The 14086-nt window shown below is 47.1% G+C and overlaps 7 non-coding genes and 2 pseudogenes across 7 annotated transcripts; all 9 read right to left on the bottom strand.

Moving 5' to 3' along the window:
* Positions 1 to 971: 971 nt before the first annotated feature.
* Positions 972 to 1185, bottom strand: LOC142704390 (U2 spliceosomal RNA; annotated as a pseudogene).
* Positions 1186 to 2536: 1351 nt separating this feature from the next.
* On the bottom strand, positions 2537 to 2647 carry LOC142704406 (U2 spliceosomal RNA; annotated as a pseudogene).
* A 1290-nt stretch (positions 2648 to 3937) lies between these two features.
* On the bottom strand, positions 3938 to 4128 carry LOC142704397 (U2 spliceosomal RNA). The gene has a single exon (XR_012867867.1). It is a non-coding gene; the product is annotated as a U2 spliceosomal RNA (small nuclear RNA).
* A 1290-nt stretch (positions 4129 to 5418) lies between these two features.
* Positions 5419 to 5609, bottom strand: LOC142704385 (U2 spliceosomal RNA). The gene has a single exon (XR_012867860.1). It is a non-coding gene; the product is annotated as a U2 spliceosomal RNA (small nuclear RNA).
* A 1290-nt stretch (positions 5610 to 6899) lies between these two features.
* LOC142704454 (U2 spliceosomal RNA) lies at positions 6900 to 7090 on the bottom strand. Its single transcript, XR_012867909.1, has one exon. It is a non-coding gene; the product is annotated as a U2 spliceosomal RNA (small nuclear RNA).
* A 1290-nt stretch (positions 7091 to 8380) lies between these two features.
* On the bottom strand, positions 8381 to 8571 carry LOC142704442 (U2 spliceosomal RNA). Its single transcript, XR_012867898.1, has one exon. It is a non-coding gene; the product is annotated as a U2 spliceosomal RNA (small nuclear RNA).
* A 1290-nt stretch (positions 8572 to 9861) lies between these two features.
* On the bottom strand, positions 9862 to 10052 carry LOC142704430 (U2 spliceosomal RNA). The gene has a single exon (XR_012867887.1). It is a non-coding gene; the product is annotated as a U2 spliceosomal RNA (small nuclear RNA).
* A 1290-nt stretch (positions 10053 to 11342) lies between these two features.
* Positions 11343 to 11533, bottom strand: LOC142704418 (U2 spliceosomal RNA). Its single transcript, XR_012867876.1, has one exon. It is a non-coding gene; the product is annotated as a U2 spliceosomal RNA (small nuclear RNA).
* Positions 11534 to 12823: 1290 nt separating this feature from the next.
* On the bottom strand, positions 12824 to 13014 carry LOC142704378 (U2 spliceosomal RNA). Its single transcript, XR_012867857.1, has one exon. It is a non-coding gene; the product is annotated as a U2 spliceosomal RNA (small nuclear RNA).
* Positions 13015 to 14086: the final 1072 nt, after the last annotated feature.

Here is a 14086-nt window from a genome sequence, read left to right as displayed (position 1 = left end):
CACCTTGTATCAGCTTTAATCCAGTCCTGTGCTGCCTGCTGAGCAGCACTGAACAACACTGCCTGGGCCCAGGCTTTTATCTCTGAGGCAGGCCCCATTATGATGTCAGAAAGCTGGCTCTGGAATCCTGAGGGCTCCACTATGACACGTGCAAAGTTCCGTCTGAACTTTATATAAGACTGTGAGGCTCAGTCAGTCACTCAGTGTTGCCTGAGAGGGCAACACTGCAACAGCCGGCCGCCAGGCTGTCTTTTTTTTGCACATTTATTTGCCTCCAGGAGGCCACAAGAGGGAGACAAGGGACTGCAAAATGGAAAATAGGCATCCACCAACTTTACAGACAACTTCTCTTTGCTCCTACAACCTCCATCCTTGCACAGTTTGTTATTCTTCCAGGTAACATAGTAACAAATCCAAATTGCTGCTCTCTTTGTAGGCAAGCAAGGGTTTGTTGCAACTGCAATTCTTACTTCTTCTTGAAATGTAGGGACGACAGTACATTCCATCACATCCACCTAGTGTACACAGGTAGGTCCATTGTGGCGGGTAGGCGGCTGGCTGCTTTAATGGCTGTTTGCTGTTCCCCTACTCCACTCCACTCCACTATTTGACTGTGGTGCTGCATCAATCAGTGGCTGGCTCAGGTGCAGCTCTTTAACTTACCTAGGAGGGAGGGAGGGAGGGCGGAGAGAAGACAAGGAAGGTGAATGAGCTGTTCCAATGTGAAATGCCGGAAACACAGAAACACAGAAGACACACACACACACACACACACACACACAACAAGAGGTGGCAATGTATTCATTAATTGCATTTAATAAATGAGCTCATTATCACACATGACTGTACAAATGCATTGTCCAACAGGTGTTGAAATAATGGGATTAAAAGGGGAGATCCCTTCAGAAAGACAGAAACAATGGCAAAGAGAAAAAACACTTTTGGAATCTGATTTTAGTCAACACATAAGGGAAGGGTGCACCGGTCCTGGAAATACTGCAATACCAGGTCAATGCGTGGAGTGGACAGAGCAAGCTCTATTTCCATCTCCCTGTTCTAAAAATCCATTTAATATATGGTCCCCAGATAGGGGACGTATCAGATATTAAACTGATAAGAACAGATTTTTTTTTTTTTTTTTTTTTTTTTTTTTTTTAATCATTCAGATCACGTCTTAAAAATCATAAAATTCAAAATAAAAAAGACTTAGATCATCACAATGAAAACTGAAAACGTATAATTAACTTTTGTTTTCCTCTTTCCTTTTTTCCTTTTAAGAAATCAAAAAAACATTCCTTTTTTAACAGCAATAGTTCCTAACATATCCACTAAATGTTCCTGCAAATCATTACCATCCCATTCACAGTTTACAATGCACGCTAACCACGTTGGCACACCATACCGTTCAAGAAACCCTGGTAAATTTTCTCTTACACAGAGCCGCACCCTTCTCCGCATTTTTTCAAAATTAATTTTACTACGTAACTGCTCTACTTCTTCCAGTAACCTGTCTCTTTCTGCTCTTTCCTCTTCTGAAATGACACTTTTTTTCTTTCTCTCTGCTTTTTTCCTTTTTTTCTCATCACTTTGCCCACTTCCTTCCAATTTCTGAAGCTTTCCTTCTTCCAAACTAACTTCCGCTTCCTTTCTTTTGACTATCTTCTTATTTTCGTCTTGTACCTCACGTTTGCTTTTCTTTGGGCATGATTTGAATATGTGCCCCTCCTCTCCACACATATTACATACTTTCCCTTTCTGACATTCATTATACTTATGTCCCTCTTGCAGACATTTTGTACACATTACTTTCTCACACGTTTCTCTCTCATGACCATAATCTTTACAATTCAAACAAAACATATCCATTCCCAAAAAAAATAAATTTCCACATGCACTTCCAATCTTAAACCGCGCTGGAGGAAACAATAGGTTTCCAGATTCACCAATTCTTGCAAATTTACAAAGAAATTTCCATTTCCCAGTCCAAAATCCAAAGGGGTTAAACACTTTCCCCTTTCCCACCACCTCCTCACAAAACTTAGTGAGAAATGACTTAATGTCCTCTTCTTCCACGTAAGGCGAAAACATCTTTACGACCACCAACTTCTTGTTTGGCACAAAATGTGGTGTTACCTTCACACCCACAAGTCTTGGGTCCCTTTTACCTTCCTTCAAGCGTTCCAAAAAATCAGAATAAATTTCTTCTGTAGCGAAGGTAACGTCAAAGCACCCTCTCCTCGGATAGTCCATCACCGCCAAAATGCACGATCTCTCCAGCTGAAAGAAATCCAACAAAAGGACCTTCGTGATGAACTCCAAATCCTTCCTTTGCCTCTCAGATTCCTCCACGAAAAACCGGACCGCATTCCTGGTTCGCATATGTTCGGGAATTTCCTCCATCCTGCTCCAAAAGAATTCCAGCAATCTCCAAAGAAATACCTTCAGTACCGGAGTACCAGGCAGGTGATCGCTCCCCGTTGCCCTGGACTAATCCTCCTCCCCAATAGCAGCAGAGGGGTGAAGTCTCTCCTAAGAGAAACGATCCCCCCAGGCCAAGGAAAAGGGTACCAGGGCACCTCCTGACCAAGAAACAAGGCAATACCCTAAAGTACTACACTTGATCTTAGCCAAAAGGCCGAGAAGCGATAACCCGAGCGGCCCTTGCCTTGCCCGAGCCTGTCCCATACTGCTGTTCACCCCTTGCAGCGATTCAGCCTACTCCTAGGCAATTCCATGGGGCCCTGCAGGCTCACACACATTTACAGCTACTAAGCGGGAGGTGAATAAAGGCCGGAGAGGAAGCCAGACAGGATTTGCTTCTTTTGCTTGCACCACAATGCAGTGCTGAAAGAGGAGGAATCTACATAAAAACGCCTTCCTGGCAACGCCCAAATGCCCTCCTGCCATGCAGATAAACACTGGCAGCGGCAGCAAGTGCATGCCCACAGCCACCCCTTGTTCCTTCACACCTTGTATCAGCTTTAATCCAGTCCTGTGCTGCCTGCTGAGCAGCACTGAACAACACTGCCTGGGCCCAGGCTTTTATCTCTGAGGCAGGCCCCATTATGATGTCAGAAAGCTGGCTCTGGAATCCTGAGGGCTCCACTATGACACGTGCAAAGTTCCGTCTGAACTTTATATAAGACTGTGAGGCTCAGTCAGTCACTCAGTGTTGCCTGAGAGGGCAACACTGCAACAGCCGGCCGCCAGGCTGTCTTTTTTTTGCACATTTATTTGCCTCCAGGAGGCCACAAGAGGGAGACAAGGGACTGCAAAATGGAAAATAGGCATCCACCAACTTTACAGACAACTTCTCTTTGCTCCTACAACCTCCATCCTTGCACAGTTTGTTATTCTTCCAGGTAACATAGTAACAAATCCAAATTGCTGCTCTCTTTGTAGGCAAGCAAGGGTTTGTTGCAACTGCAATTCTTACTTCTTCTTGAAATGTAGGGACGACAGTACATTCCATCACATCCACCTAGTGTACACAGGTAGGTCCATTGTGGCGGGTAGGCGGCTGGCTGCTTTAATGGCTGTTTGCTGTTCCCCTACTCCACTCCACTCCACTATTTGACTGTGGTGCTGCATCAATCAGTGGCTGGCTCAGGTGCAGCTCTTTAACTTACCTAGGAGGGAGGGAGGGAGGGCGGAGAGAAGACAAGGAAGGTGAATGAGCTGTTCCAATGTGAAATGCCGGAAACACAGAAACACAGAAGACACACACACACACACACACACACACACAACAAGAGGTGGCAATGTATTCATTAATTGCATTTAATAAATGAGCTCATTATCACACATGACTGTACAAATGCATTGTCCAACAGGTGTTGAAATAATGGGATTAAAAGGGGAGATCCCTTCAGAAAGACAGAAACAATGGCAAAGAGAAAAAACACTTTTGGAATCTGATTTTAGTCAACACATAAGGGAAGGGTGCACCGGTCCTGGAAATACTGCAATACCAGGTCAATGCGTGGAGTGGACAGAGCAAGCTCTATTTCCATCTCCCTGTTCTAAAAATCCATTTAATATATGGTCCCCAGATAGGGGACGTATCAGATATTAAACTGATAAGAACAGATACTACACTTGATCTTAGCCAAAAGGCCGAGAAGCGATAACCCGAGCGGCCCTTGCCTTGCCCGAGCCTGTCCCATACTGCTGTTCACCCCTTGCAGCGATTCAGCCTACTCCTAGGCAATTCCATGGGGCCCTGCAGGCTCACACACATTTACAGCTACTAAGCGGGAGGTGAATAAAGGCCGGAGAGGAAGCCAGACAGGATTTGCTTCTTTTGCTTGCACCACAATGCAGTGCTGAAAGAGGAGGAATCTACATAAAAACGCCTTCCTGGCAACGCCCAAATGCCCTCCTGCCATGCAGATAAACACTGGCAGCGGCAGCAAGTGCATGCCCACAGCCACCCCTTGTTCCTTCACACCTTGTATCAGCTTTAATCCAGTCCTGTGCTGCCTGCTGAGCAGCACTGAACAACACTGCCTGGGCCCAGGCTTTTATCTCTGAGGCAGGCCCCATTATGATGTCAGAAAGCTGGCTCTGGAATCCTGAGGGCTCCACTATGACACGTGCAAAGTTCCGTCTGAACTTTATATAAGACTGTGAGGCTCAGTCAGTCACTCAGTGTTGCCTGAGAGGGCAACACTGCAACAGCCGGCCGCCAGGCTGTCTTTTTTTTGCACATTTATTTGCCTCCAGGAGGCCACAAGAGGGAGACAAGGGACTGCAAAATGGAAAATAGGCATCCACCAACTTTACAGACAACTTCTCTTTGCTCCTACAACCTCCATCCTTGCACAGTTTGTTATTCTTCCAGGTAACATAGTAACAAATCCAAATTGCTGCTCTCTTTGTAGGCAAGCAAGGGTTTGTTGCAACTGCAATTCTTACTTCTTCTTGAAATGTAGGGACGACAGTACATTCCATCACATCCACCTAGTGTACACAGGTAGGTCCATTGTGGCGGGTAGGCGGCTGGCTGCTTTAATGGCTGTTTGCTGTTCCCCTACTCCACTCCACTCCACTATTTGACTGTGGTGCTGCATCAATCAGTGGCTGGCTCAGGTGCAGCTCTTTAACTTACCTAGGAGGGAGGGAGGGAGGGCGGAGAGAAGACAAGGAAGGTGAATGAGCTGTTCCAATGTGAAATGCCGGAAACACAGAAACACAGAAGACACACACACACACACACACACACACACAACAAGAGGTGGCAATGTATTCATTAATTGCATTTAATAAATGAGCTCATTATCACACATGACTGTACAAATGCATTGTCCAACAGGTGTTGAAATAATGGGATTAAAAGGGGAGATCCCTTCAGAAAGACAGAAACAATGGCAAAGAGAAAAAACACTTTTGGAATCTGATTTTAGTCAACACATAAGGGAAGGGTGCACCGGTCCTGGAAATACTGCAATACCAGGTCAATGCGTGGAGTGGACAGAGCAAGCTCTATTTCCATCTCCCTGTTCTAAAAATCCATTTAATATATGGTCCCCAGATAGGGGACGTATCAGATATTAAACTGATAAGAACAGATACTACACTTGATCTTAGCCAAAAGGCCGAGAAGCGATAACCCGAGCGGCCCTTGCCTTGCCCGAGCCTGTCCCATACTGCTGTTCACCCCTTGCAGCGATTCAGCCTACTCCTAGGCAATTCCATGGGGCCCTGCAGGCTCACACACATTTACAGCTACTAAGCGGGAGGTGAATAAAGGCCGGAGAGGAAGCCAGACAGGATTTGCTTCTTTTGCTTGCACCACAATGCAGTGCTGAAAGAGGAGGAATCTACATAAAAACGCCTTCCTGGCAACGCCCAAATGCCCTCCTGCCATGCAGATAAACACTGGCAGCGGCAGCAAGTGCATGCCCACAGCCACCCCTTGTTCCTTCACACCTTGTATCAGCTTTAATCCAGTCCTGTGCTGCCTGCTGAGCAGCACTGAACAACACTGCCTGGGCCCAGGCTTTTATCTCTGAGGCAGGCCCCATTATGATGTCAGAAAGCTGGCTCTGGAATCCTGAGGGCTCCACTATGACACGTGCAAAGTTCCGTCTGAACTTTATATAAGACTGTGAGGCTCAGTCAGTCACTCAGTGTTGCCTGAGAGGGCAACACTGCAACAGCCGGCCGCCAGGCTGTCTTTTTTTTGCACATTTATTTGCCTCCAGGAGGCCACAAGAGGGAGACAAGGGACTGCAAAATGGAAAATAGGCATCCACCAACTTTACAGACAACTTCTCTTTGCTCCTACAACCTCCATCCTTGCACAGTTTGTTATTCTTCCAGGTAACATAGTAACAAATCCAAATTGCTGCTCTCTTTGTAGGCAAGCAAGGGTTTGTTGCAACTGCAATTCTTACTTCTTCTTGAAATGTAGGGACGACAGTACATTCCATCACATCCACCTAGTGTACACAGGTAGGTCCATTGTGGCGGGTAGGCGGCTGGCTGCTTTAATGGCTGTTTGCTGTTCCCCTACTCCACTCCACTCCACTATTTGACTGTGGTGCTGCATCAATCAGTGGCTGGCTCAGGTGCAGCTCTTTAACTTACCTAGGAGGGAGGGAGGGAGGGCGGAGAGAAGACAAGGAAGGTGAATGAGCTGTTCCAATGTGAAATGCCGGAAACACAGAAACACAGAAGACACACACACACACACACACACACACACAACAAGAGGTGGCAATGTATTCATTAATTGCATTTAATAAATGAGCTCATTATCACACATGACTGTACAAATGCATTGTCCAACAGGTGTTGAAATAATGGGATTAAAAGGGGAGATCCCTTCAGAAAGACAGAAACAATGGCAAAGAGAAAAAACACTTTTGGAATCTGATTTTAGTCAACACATAAGGGAAGGGTGCACCGGTCCTGGAAATACTGCAATACCAGGTCAATGCGTGGAGTGGACAGAGCAAGCTCTATTTCCATCTCCCTGTTCTAAAAATCCATTTAATATATGGTCCCCAGATAGGGGACGTATCAGATATTAAACTGATAAGAACAGATACTACACTTGATCTTAGCCAAAAGGCCGAGAAGCGATAACCCGAGCGGCCCTTGCCTTGCCCGAGCCTGTCCCATACTGCTGTTCACCCCTTGCAGCGATTCAGCCTACTCCTAGGCAATTCCATGGGGCCCTGCAGGCTCACACACATTTACAGCTACTAAGCGGGAGGTGAATAAAGGCCGGAGAGGAAGCCAGACAGGATTTGCTTCTTTTGCTTGCACCACAATGCAGTGCTGAAAGAGGAGGAATCTACATAAAAACGCCTTCCTGGCAACGCCCAAATGCCCTCCTGCCATGCAGATAAACACTGGCAGCGGCAGCAAGTGCATGCCCACAGCCACCCCTTGTTCCTTCACACCTTGTATCAGCTTTAATCCAGTCCTGTGCTGCCTGCTGAGCAGCACTGAACAACACTGCCTGGGCCCAGGCTTTTATCTCTGAGGCAGGCCCCATTATGATGTCAGAAAGCTGGCTCTGGAATCCTGAGGGCTCCACTATGACACGTGCAAAGTTCCGTCTGAACTTTATATAAGACTGTGAGGCTCAGTCAGTCACTCAGTGTTGCCTGAGAGGGCAACACTGCAACAGCCGGCCGCCAGGCTGTCTTTTTTTTGCACATTTATTTGCCTCCAGGAGGCCACAAGAGGGAGACAAGGGACTGCAAAATGGAAAATAGGCATCCACCAACTTTACAGACAACTTCTCTTTGCTCCTACAACCTCCATCCTTGCACAGTTTGTTATTCTTCCAGGTAACATAGTAACAAATCCAAATTGCTGCTCTCTTTGTAGGCAAGCAAGGGTTTGTTGCAACTGCAATTCTTACTTCTTCTTGAAATGTAGGGACGACAGTACATTCCATCACATCCACCTAGTGTACACAGGTAGGTCCATTGTGGCGGGTAGGCGGCTGGCTGCTTTAATGGCTGTTTGCTGTTCCCCTACTCCACTCCACTCCACTATTTGACTGTGGTGCTGCATCAATCAGTGGCTGGCTCAGGTGCAGCTCTTTAACTTACCTAGGAGGGAGGGAGGGAGGGCGGAGAGAAGACAAGGAAGGTGAATGAGCTGTTCCAATGTGAAATGCCGGAAACACAGAAACACAGAAGACACACACACACACACACACACACACACAACAAGAGGTGGCAATGTATTCATTAATTGCATTTAATAAATGAGCTCATTATCACACATGACTGTACAAATGCATTGTCCAACAGGTGTTGAAATAATGGGATTAAAAGGGGAGATCCCTTCAGAAAGACAGAAACAATGGCAAAGAGAAAAAACACTTTTGGAATCTGATTTTAGTCAACACATAAGGGAAGGGTGCACCGGTCCTGGAAATACTGCAATACCAGGTCAATGCGTGGAGTGGACAGAGCAAGCTCTATTTCCATCTCCCTGTTCTAAAAATCCATTTAATATATGGTCCCCAGATAGGGGACGTATCAGATATTAAACTGATAAGAACAGATACTACACTTGATCTTAGCCAAAAGGCCGAGAAGCGATAACCCGAGCGGCCCTTGCCTTGCCCGAGCCTGTCCCATACTGCTGTTCACCCCTTGCAGCGATTCAGCCTACTCCTAGGCAATTCCATGGGGCCCTGCAGGCTCACACACATTTACAGCTACTAAGCGGGAGGTGAATAAAGGCCGGAGAGGAAGCCAGACAGGATTTGCTTCTTTTGCTTGCACCACAATGCAGTGCTGAAAGAGGAGGAATCTACATAAAAACGCCTTCCTGGCAACGCCCAAATGCCCTCCTGCCATGCAGATAAACACTGGCAGCGGCAGCAAGTGCATGCCCACAGCCACCCCTTGTTCCTTCACACCTTGTATCAGCTTTAATCCAGTCCTGTGCTGCCTGCTGAGCAGCACTGAACAACACTGCCTGGGCCCAGGCTTTTATCTCTGAGGCAGGCCCCATTATGATGTCAGAAAGCTGGCTCTGGAATCCTGAGGGCTCCACTATGACACGTGCAAAGTTCCGTCTGAACTTTATATAAGACTGTGAGGCTCAGTCAGTCACTCAGTGTTGCCTGAGAGGGCAACACTGCAACAGCCGGCCGCCAGGCTGTCTTTTTTTTGCACATTTATTTGCCTCCAGGAGGCCACAAGAGGGAGACAAGGGACTGCAAAATGGAAAATAGGCATCCACCAACTTTACAGACAACTTCTCTTTGCTCCTACAACCTCCATCCTTGCACAGTTTGTTATTCTTCCAGGTAACATAGTAACAAATCCAAATTGCTGCTCTCTTTGTAGGCAAGCAAGGGTTTGTTGCAACTGCAATTCTTACTTCTTCTTGAAATGTAGGGACGACAGTACATTCCATCACATCCACCTAGTGTACACAGGTAGGTCCATTGTGGCGGGTAGGCGGCTGGCTGCTTTAATGGCTGTTTGCTGTTCCCCTACTCCACTCCACTCCACTATTTGACTGTGGTGCTGCATCAATCAGTGGCTGGCTCAGGTGCAGCTCTTTAACTTACCTAGGAGGGAGGGAGGGAGGGCGGAGAGAAGACAAGGAAGGTGAATGAGCTGTTCCAATGTGAAATGCCGGAAACACAGAAACACAGAAGACACACACACACACACACACACACACACAACAAGAGGTGGCAATGTATTCATTAATTGCATTTAATAAATGAGCTCATTATCACACATGACTGTACAAATGCATTGTCCAACAGGTGTTGAAATAATGGGATTAAAAGGGGAGATCCCTTCAGAAAGACAGAAACAATGGCAAAGAGAAAAAACACTTTTGGAATCTGATTTTAGTCAACACATAAGGGAAGGGTGCACCGGTCCTGGAAATACTGCAATACCAGGTCAATGCGTGGAGTGGACAGAGCAAGCTCTATTTCCATCTCCCTGTTCTAAAAATCCATTTAATATATGGTCCCCAGATAGGGGACGTATCAGATATTAAACTGATAAGAACAGATACTACACTTGATCTTAGCCAAAAGGCCGAGAAGCGATAACCCGAGCGGCCCTTGCCTTGCCCGAGCCTGTCCCATACTGCTGTTCACCCCTTGCAGCGATTCAGCCTACTCCTAGGCAATTCCATGGGGCCCTGCAGGCTCACACACATTTACAGCTACTAAGCGGGAGGTGAATAAAGGCCGGAGAGGAAGCCAGACAGGATTTGCTTCTTTTGCTTGCACCACAATGCAGTGCTGAAAGAGGAGGAATCTACATAAAAACGCCTTCCTGGCAACGCCCAAATGCCCTCCTGCCATGCAGATAAACACTGGCAGCGGCAGCAAGTGCATGCCCACAGCCACCCCTTGTTCCTTCACACCTTGTATCAGCTTTAATCCAGTCCTGTGCTGCCTGCTGAGCAGCACTGAACAACACTGCCTGGGCCCAGGCTTTTATCTCTGAGGCAGGCCCCATTATGATGTCAGAAAGCTGGCTCTGGAATCCTGAGGGCTCCACTATGACACGTGCAAAGTTCCGTCTGAACTTTATATAAGACTGTGAGGCTCAGTCAGTCACTCAGTGTTGCCTGAGAGGGCAACACTGCAACAGCCGGCCGCCAGGCTGTCTTTTTTTTGCACATTTATTTGCCTCCAGGAGGCCACAAGAGGGAGACAAGGGACTGCAAAATGGAAAATAGGCATCCACCAACTTTACAGACAACTTCTCTTTGCTCCTACAACCTCCATCCTTGCACAGTTTGTTATTCTTCCAGGTAACATAGTAACAAATCCAAATTGCTGCTCTCTTTGTAGGCAAGCAAGGGTTTGTTGCAACTGCAATTCTTACTTCTTCTTGAAATGTAGGGACGACAGTACATTCCATCACATCCACCTAGTGTACACAGGTAGGTCCATTGTGGCGGGTAGGCGGCTGGCTGCTTTAATGGCTGTTTGCTGTTCCCCTACTCCACTCCACTCCACTATTTGACTGTGGTGCTGCATCAATCAGTGGCTGGCTCAGGTGCAGCTCTTTAACTTACCTAGGAGGGAGGGAGGGAGGGCGGAGAGAAGACAAGGAAGGTGAATGAGCTGTTCCAATGTGAAATGCCGGAAACACAGAAACACAGAAGACACACACACACACACACACACACACACAACAAGAGGTGGCAATGTATTCATTAATTGCATTTAATAAATGAGCTCATTATCACACATGACTGTACAAATGCATTGTCCAACAGGTGTTGAAATAATGGGATTAAAAGGGGAGATCCCTTCAGAAAGACAGAAACAATGGCAAAGAGAAAAAACACTTTTGGAATCTGATTTTAGTCAACACATAAGGGAAGGGTGCACCGGTCCTGGAAATACTGCAATACCAGGTCAATGCGTGGAGTGGACAGAGCAAGCTCTATTTCCATCTCCCTGTTCTAAAAATCCATTTAATATATGGTCCCCAGATAGGGGACGTATCAGATATTAAACTGATAAGAACAGATACTACACTTGATCTTAGCCAAAAGGCCGAGAAGCGATAACCCGAGCGGCCCTTGCCTTGCCCGAGCCTGTCCCATACTGCTGTTCACCCCTTGCAGCGATTCAGCCTACTCCTAGGCAATTCCATGGGGCCCTGCAGGCTCACACACATTTACAGCTACTAAGCGGGAGGTGAATAAAGGCCGGAGAGGAAGCCAGACAGGATTTGCTTCTTTTGCTTGCACCACAATGCAGTGCTGAAAGAGGAGGAATCTACATAAAAACGCCTTCCTGGCAACGCCCAAATGCCCTCCTGCCATGCAGATAAACACTGGCAGCGGCAGCAAGTGCATGCCCACAGCCACCCCTTGTTCCTTCACACCTTGTATCAGCTTTAATCCAGTCCTGTGCTGCCTGCTGAGCAGCACTGAACAACACTGCCTGGGCCCAGGCTTTTATCTCTGAGGCAGGCCCCATTATGATGTCAGAAAGCTGGCTCTGGAATCCTGAGGGCTCCACTATGACACGTGCAAAGTTCCGTCTGAACTTTATATAAGACTGTGAGGCTCAGTCAGTCACTCAGTGTTGCCTGAGAGGGCAACACTGCAACAGCCGGCCGCCAGGCTGTCTTTTTTTTGCACATTTATTTGCCTCCAGGAGGCCACAAGAGGGAGACAAGGGACTGCAAAATGGAAAATAGGCATCCACCAACTTTACAGACAACTTCTCTTTGCTCCTACAACCTCCATCCTTGCACAGTTTGTTATTCTTCCAGGTAACATAGTAACAAATCCAAATTGCTGCTCTCTTTGTAGGCAAGCAAGGGTTTGTTGCAACTGCAATTCTTACTTCTTCTTGAAATGTAGGGACGACAGTACATTCCATCACATCCACCTAGTGTACACAGGTAGGTCCATTGTGGCGGGTAGGCGGCTGGCTGCTTTAATGGCTGTTTGCTGTTCCCCTACTCCACTCCACTCCACTATTTGACTGTGGTGCTGCATCAATCAGTGGCTGGCTCAGGTGCAGCTCTTTAACTTACCTAGGAGGGAGGGAGGGAGGGCGGAGAGAAGACAAGGAAGGTGAATGAGCTGTTCCAATGTGAAATGCCGGAAACACAGAAACACAGAAGACACACACACACACACACACACACACACAACAAGAGGTGGCAATGTATTCATTAATTGCATTTAATAAATGAGCTCATTATCACACATGACTGTACAAATGCATTGTCCAACAGGTGTTGAAATAATGGGATTAAAAGGGGAGATCCCTTCAGAAAGACAGAAACAATGGCAAAGAGAAAAAACACTTTTGGAATCTGATTTTAGTCAACACATAAGGGAAGGGTGCACCGGTCCTGGAAATACTGCAATACCAGGTCAATGCGTGGAGTGGACAGAGCAAGCTCTATTTCCATCTCCCTGTTCTAAAAATCCATTTAATATATGGTCCCCAGATAGGGGACGTATCAGATATTAAACTGATAAGAACAGATACTACACTTGATCTTAGCCAAAAGGCCGAGAAGCGATAACCCGAGCGGCCCTTGCCTTGCCCGAGCCTGTCCCATACTGCTGTTCACCCCTTGCAGCGATTCAGCCTACTCCTAGGCAATTCCATGGGGCCCTGCAGGCTCACACACATTTACAGCTACTAAGCGGGAGGTGAATAAAGGCCGGAGAGGAAGCCAGACAGGATTTGCTTCTTTTGCTTGCACCACAATGCAGTGCTGAAAGAGGAGGAATCTACATAAAAACGCCTTCCTGGCAACGCCCAAATGCCCTCCTGCCATGCAGATAAACACTGGCAGCGGCAGCAAGTGCATGCCCACAGCCACCCCTTGTTCCTTCACACCTTGTATCAGCTTTAATCCAGTCCTGTGCTGCCTGCTGAGCAGCACTGAACAACACTGCCTGGGCCCAGGCTTTTATCTCTGAGGCAGGCCCCATTATGATGTCAGAAAGCTGGCTCTGGAATCCTGAGGGCTCCACTATGACACGTGCAAAGTTCCGTCTGAACTTTATATAAGACTGTGAGGCTCAGTCAGTCACTCAGTGTTGCCTGAGAGGGCAACACTGCAACAGCCGGCCGCCAGGCTGTCTTTTTTTTGCACATTTATTTGCCTCCAGGAGGCCACAAGAGGGAGACAAGGGACTGCAAAATGGAAAATAGGCATCCACCAACTTTACAGACAACTTCTCTTTGCTCCTACAACCTCCATCCTTGCACAGTTTGTTATTCTTCCAGGTAACATAGTAACAAATCCAAATTGCTGCTCTCTTTGTAGGCAAGCAAGGGTTTGTTGCAACTGCAATTCTTACTTCTTCTTGAAATGTAGGGACGACAGTACATTCCATCACATCCACCTAGTGTACACAGGTAGGTCCATTGTGGCGGGTAGGCGGCTGGCTGCTTTAATGGCTGTTTGCTGTTCCCCTACTCCACTCCACTCCACTATTTGACTGTGGTGCTGCATCAATCAGTGGCTGGCTCAGGTGCAGCTCTTTAACTTACCTAGGAGGGAGGGAGGGAGGGCGGAGAGAAGACAAGGAAGGTGAATGAGCTGTTCCAATGTGAAATGCCGGAAACACAGAAACACAGAAG

Source organism: Rhinoderma darwinii, unplaced genomic scaffold (assembly GCF_050947455.1).
Source record: "Rhinoderma darwinii isolate aRhiDar2 unplaced genomic scaffold, aRhiDar2.hap1 Scaffold_3317, whole genome shotgun sequence".
NCBI lineage: Eukaryota > Metazoa > Chordata > Amphibia > Anura > Rhinodermatidae > Rhinoderma > Rhinoderma darwinii.
This window is presented reverse-complemented; position numbering and strand designations above follow the sequence as displayed.